Genomic DNA, 6,675 nt, shown 5'->3' on the forward strand with positions numbered 1-6,675 from the left:
ATTTTAAAAGATTTAATAACTATGCAATGACCAACTATATAATTCTAGCATAATGATAAAGGCTCTTAACTACAGCCAGACAAAGAGGTAGGAAACTCAAGGTAAGGTTTGAAAGATGTATTTTAGAGGGGCAGCTAGGTGGTGCAGTGGATAGAGCACCGGCCCTGGAGTCATGAGGACCTGACTTCAAATCCTGCCTCAGACACTTAATTCCCTAGCTGTGTGACCTTGAGCAAGTCACCCCATTGCCTTACAAAAGAAAATAAAAGAAATATTATTTTAGGACATGTCCTATGTGTGGATTTGTTTTGATTTCCTGTGTTTGTTGTTTATAAGGAATTCAATTGGAGGGAAGTGAATTTTGTAGGAAGAGAGGGGGAACTAGTTAAAGTGATTTTAAAAAAATAAGGAAAGAAAAAATAAGTCCTTTGTATTATTTTTAAATTAAATTTTTTCAATTAAAAAAAATGTGGAACACTATGAATTTGCATGTCATCCTGACTCAGGACTACTGCATTCCTGAGCAAGAACCAGGGTAGAATTATTTTTTTTTAATGCAGACATTTAGCCATAGAAGCAGACAATCAGGATAACTTTGAAACTAACATGTTAAATGCATTGGACAAACTTTAAAAGATAAGAAAGCTGATCAATATAATGACTAAGCCTTATTCCAGAGGACCAATGATATATCATATTAACCATTTCCTGGCAGAGAGGTAATGGATGGACCCATGGTGCAGAATAAGACATATATCTTTGGATATGATCAGTGTGAGAATTTGCTTTGCTTGACTTTGCATATTTGTTAGAAGATTTCTTTTTTTCTTTTTTTTTAATTCTCCTTCAGTGAGGTCAATGGGATAGGAAAGGTGAGAGGGGGAATAACATAAATGTTTGTTAATAATTGAATTTTTTAATTCTAAAAAAATTCAATTTATCATTTTCTTTTTTAAATACAATCTGTACATAATAGAGATTCATGATTTCATTAAAAAATCTCTTTTTATTGTTTTGCTTATATGGAAATATTCATGATAATTACCATTAAGCAAGTTCAGAACAGCAAAAAAATTGACATTTTATTTTTTTTAATGTATATAGATTAAAGTGTATATAGATGGAAAAAGGTCACATGAGGATTTGCTTTTCAGATATGGAATGAAACTCCCAGTTCCGAAATGAGATTATTTCTAAGAGAACCATTTCCTAAAAAGAATAATGTTAGGATTTATTCATGAACAGCTTCTCCTTTATATCTATTCGTGGTATGCTGTTAAAAACTTCCTGTTTCTCAAGTTGTTCTTCCTAATAAGGATACTTCTGTCCTTTTGTTTAGGTTTACTATGAGTGGGCTAAGCCAGCAGATGTTCAACTATTTAAGAGATACATACCCTCCTGTTTTCCATGAACTTCTCTGGACCTTCTCCAATTTCACCTCTTTCCTGTTGGACCAGAAAGAAAATATAGCAATCACACTTTCTGGAAAGTGTCCTTACAGAGGCTCCCATCTCTGGAAAAAAAGATTGGTCTCCTCTAAAATATTAACTTCTTCTCAACCACAAGAATCAATTCATGACTCATTCCCACTCCACCAATCCCTGCCCACCCCCAAAAAAAAGAAATTGAGAGAAAAGAATTTTCAACTTCTCAACAGGTCCTAAAAAAGCATCCTCACTGTGGATATATTATAGGCCTTCAAAAACAGAAAACAAATTACACAATATTTTTCTTAAGAGAAATCTGTGTTCCAATCTCAAAATGGCTTTCATCTAGCCAGGCTTCCTTAGGCAAAAATGAAGTCAACTCTACAATTTAGTCTATTCAAGTTGTAGCAAAATAGCCAATTAAGCAAGAGAAAAGCTCAAGTTACTTTGCTTAGTTTAGTTAAATGATATCAACAACATCTCTAATAATTCCTTTGAAGGTCATTTCTCGAGAGACCTCAGAAAATGTTGCAGATATTTATAAATCCTTACTTTAGTAGTCCTAGTTTAAAATTGGAGACACCTCAGCTCAATCTTGACTGCTGCTCAGAAATTTTTAGTCTGATCTTTCACAAGATAGACTCAAAAGTCTAGAATTCTCTTCTTTATCATCTCTACCCCCACCCACCCTTATACACATATATATGTGTGTTTATACTTATATGTCTATGATATTTACATTTGTGAATATGTGAATAGGTGTGTTATGTGTCTATATGTATGTATGTGAGTATATATAAAATTGTGTGTATATATATAGCTATATATATAAAATATATATATATTTATATGAGTGTGTGTGTATATATAAGCTTCATTTCAATATAATTGAGGCAGTTAGATGGCACAATGAAAAGAATGCTGGATCTGAATTCATGAAGACCTAAGTTCAAAAATAAAAAACAATTTACATTCAAATTTGGCCTCTTGATGGGTGGCCCTGGGTAAGTCACTGAATTTCCATCTACCTCAATTTCCTCACCTGTAAAATGAGGATAATAATAGCACCTACCTCAAAACATTGTTGAGAGGTCACATGAGATATTTGTATATCACTTAGTACAGAGACTGGTATATAATAGGCATTTAATAAATACTGGGTCCTTTTCCCTCTGAACATAATTGATTTCCCTTGTAATCCTGTGTGTCTCATTTTATGAATTTAATAATTCTGAGGGGGGGTTCAGAGGCTTTGTCAGATTGTCAGTGAGGTCCCTAGCACAAAAAAAAAGGTTAAGTGTTTGTACATGTAGAATCATGACTAGAAACTGTTTTATGTTTCAGAGTTTGAAGTTCATTTGTAAATTTTTTAGAGGTCAGTAGACTAGGGAGAAATCAGATGGTGAGGGTTTAAGCAGAGTACAAGTGAACAAGGAAGTGAAGGTAGTGGCCAGAACTTGAAATTTTTGAGAAATTTAGAACAGAGAACAAAAGCTTGTGACCTGAGCAAAGGGTCTATTTTATTATTTGGTTTTGGGGTTTCTGGGTTTCTGATAGGTTTTTGCTTTTGTTTTTGTTTTTAGGAAAGGAAATATATGAGCATGTTTTCAGATAAAGTGGAAAAAGACTGAGATTAAAAATAGAAAAGAAAGGGAAGCAGTGACAGCAATGACAGAGAGGATAAAAGGGGTTGGAACAGAACACAAAAGATAGTGGGGAGGGAAGAGGGATTGAAGAAATTAAGTACTTGGGGGAAGGAGGCGAATGGACATGATGGTACAGAGAGCAGTTCTACCATGGGCACAGCTGAACTGAGAGAAGTATGAACTGTCTCCTAGAATCTCCCCTTGTAGCCCTGTGAGATTAGAGGGGGGTAGAAAGAATTTTGGGATCCCCCTGGAAAGAGGTCTCTAAGGATGGATCCAGAAGAGGGATCAGGGGCAACTAGGTGACAGAGTAGATAGAGCATTGGACCTGGAATCAGGAGGACCTGAATTCAAATCTGACCTCAGAGATTTAATAATGAGCTAGCTGTGTGACCTTGGGCAAGTCGCTTAACCCCATTGCCTTGCCAAAAAAAATAGAAGAGGGATCAGCATCTTGCTATTCAACATGGGCCAGCAGAGGATCTCAATACACAGGGACAAATGTCAACAGATATCCATGGGAAAGAAGTATATGTTCTCCCAAAAGATGAAAAAGTTCAGTGGTTCCATCCTAGTTATAGTTCTAGCTCACTTGAAGAAATGGAAGTGTCAGTGCAAGGTCTCTTAACTTCTTTCCACTCTACCATAAAATTGCTATCTATGTTTGCTCACTATCTCCTTCCTTCCTGTCTCAGGGGAAGAAGTGACCCTACTTTCATGTTCTTCTACTTCCTCCAGGACCAGTTTCATCAAACATCCTTTCACTCTGTTCTGGCTACAATCTTTCCCTCTACTTACTTATGGATGACTGAATAATGATGGATATGTGATGGCAAAAGTTTTAGAGCTGGTACTGCCTAAAAAGTACTCCCCATAATCCTGCCATATACCTAATACCTAACCATACCTAATAAATACCTAACCAGTTAGAAATGTGCTCTTTGAGTTGTTTTCCAAATAGTATAAATCTTACATGAATGCAAAATATCTGTTGAGCAATTCCTTAAGTCTTCTGATCATATTAGTCTTTTATGCTTTAAGTATTTCCTTTGGTGTAGAGGAAATAAGTAGTTTTCCCATGCCTAAGTCTACTATTTATATACATTGAGTAACTTCTAGAAGGACTATTAATGGTTTTGGGGGACACTCTCAGCATGAGCCAAATTTAACTTTTATTTAAGATATTTAATAATGGATACATTATGAGCCAGAGAGTGAACAAGACAAAAAGGTTTTTGAATAGAGAAATGAGAATTAAAGCAATTTCTACTTATGATTTTACACCTATCAAATCAGCTAAGCCCAACATTCAAGGCCCTTCAGATAGCTAGCCTCAGCCTTCTATATCTGTGCTACTCTATTCTGCAGTCAAACCAACTTGTACACCTTGCACATTTCCATTCTATCCCTTGAGTCTCCACCCTGTTGCTATTCCTCCGATACTCTATTTCCTTCCTTCCACTCAGAAGTCATTTCTCTCTCCCCTGAAACTTTAGTACTTTGTTTCAGGGATGTCAATCAATTGATGAATGGCCAGACAAACTGTAGAATATGATTGTGATGGAATACTATTGGACCATAAGAAGTAAGGAGCAGACTTACATGAACAGATGCAAAATGAAGTAAGCAGAACCAGAAGAAGATTGTACATAAGAGGGGCAGCTAGCTGGTGTAGTGGATAAAGCACCGGCCTTGGAGTCAGGAGTACCTGGGTTCAAATCCAGCCTCAGACACTTAATAATTACCTAGCTGTGTGGCCTTGGGCAAGCCACTTAACCCCATTTGCCTTGCAAAAAAAGCCTAAAAAAAAAAGATTGTACATAAGAATAGCAATATAGTAAGATGATGGGGCAGCTAAGTGGTGCACTGGTTAGAGCATCAGCCCTGGAGTCAAGAGTACCTGAGTTAAAACTCGGCCTCAGATACTTAATACTTATTTAACTGTGTGGCCTTGAGCAAGTCACTTAACCCCATTACCTTGCAAAAATATATAGTAAGATTATCAAATGTGACTGACATAGCTATTCTAAGTAATACAATGATCCAAAGAACTAATGAAAGTATTTATTATTCTTGCTTTCGATTTTTGTTTTTATCTGTTTTATTTTGCAACATGGCTAATGTAGAATATTTTGCAAGACTGCACATGTATAATCTTTATCAAATTACTTTCTTTTCAAAGACAGAGGAATAGAAGGAAGGAGGCAGAGAATTTGGAACTTAAAATTTTTAAAAACATATATTTTTAGGGGCAGAGCCAAGATGGTGGCAGAAATACAGCCTCTCCTAGTGCTCTCTCTGAAATATTTCAAAAAAACCTTAAAATTATATCTCTAACTAAATTTTTGAAAGATAGAACCCACAGAAAGATCCAGTGAGGAAATTCTCAAGCCCAAGGTAACATGAAAAATAGTGGGAAGGCTCTGTTCCACAGGATTGGAGGGGCAACAACTTACCTGAGCAAAGAAATTTCAGTATTCCAGAAATGACCCCAGGGCACCTGGGAGATCTGGCTCCTGGCAGCAGTTTCCTGACCTGCACCCCATGGAGTACTGAGCACAACTTTGAAGATCAAGAGGAGACCTCTGCCAGAGCAAGCCCGAAGCCCAGGCCAGCTTGGCCCCCCTCAGCACAGTGTGCAGCCCAGATCCCAGGAAACAGAATCAGGCCCATGGAGTCACCCAGCAGGAGCCACTTGGCAGCTGTGCCCTAAGCACTCAGCCCAAAGAAGATAAGGGGGTGGGTGGAGATTGTCGAGGTCTGACCTCTATCTCTGGGACAGGACTCTGGAGGTTTAACCACATGCAGAACCTGGTCACAACCTGGGCCCCCCATAGAGCAGAGACCCCTCCCCACTCAGCCCTGGAGCAGAGGGGTGCTCTAGTGGTCAGTCAACAGACCAGAAGATCAGTTGGAGCCTCACATACTGAGATCCTTTCAGGGGTTTCCCAATAACACTCAAAACCTCAGGAAGCACCCCCAAAACAGGCCCAGGCTGGGGAAATGAGTAAACAGGGAAAGAAAAGGAACCTTATCATAGACAATTACTTTGGTCCCATGGAGGATTAAAATACTCAGTCTGAAGATGAGAAAGTTCAAGCTTCTGCATGTAAAGACTCCAAGAAATACAGATGTTGGACTCAGGCTATGAAAGAGCTCAAAAAAGATTTTGAAAATCAAGTAAAGGAGATAGAAGAAAAATTGGGAAAAGAAATGAGAGAAATGCAGGAAAAATATGAAAACAAAGTCAGCAACTTAGTCAAGGAGATCCAAAAAAATTCTGAAGAAAATAAGGTTAAAAACCAGCTTAGGTCAAAGGGATAAAACAGTTCAAAAAGTTATTAAAGAGAAGAATGCCTTAAAAAAACATAATTGGCAGATGGAAAAGGAGACAAGAAAGCTCTCTGAGGAAAACAAATCCTTCAGATGTAGAATGGAGCTAAAGGAAGCTGATGATTTTGTGAGAAATCAAGACACAATACTTCAACACCAAAAGAATGAAAAACTAGAAAATGTGAAATATCTTATTGAAAAAATAACTGATCTGGAAAAAACAGATCTAGAAAAGATAATTTTAAAATTATTGGGCTACCTGAAAGTCA

The sequence above is a fragment of the Macrotis lagotis genome, chromosome 8 (assembly GCF_037893015.1).
Source record: "Macrotis lagotis isolate mMagLag1 chromosome 8, bilby.v1.9.chrom.fasta, whole genome shotgun sequence".
Lineage (NCBI taxonomy): Eukaryota > Metazoa > Chordata > Mammalia > Peramelemorphia > Peramelidae > Macrotis > Macrotis lagotis.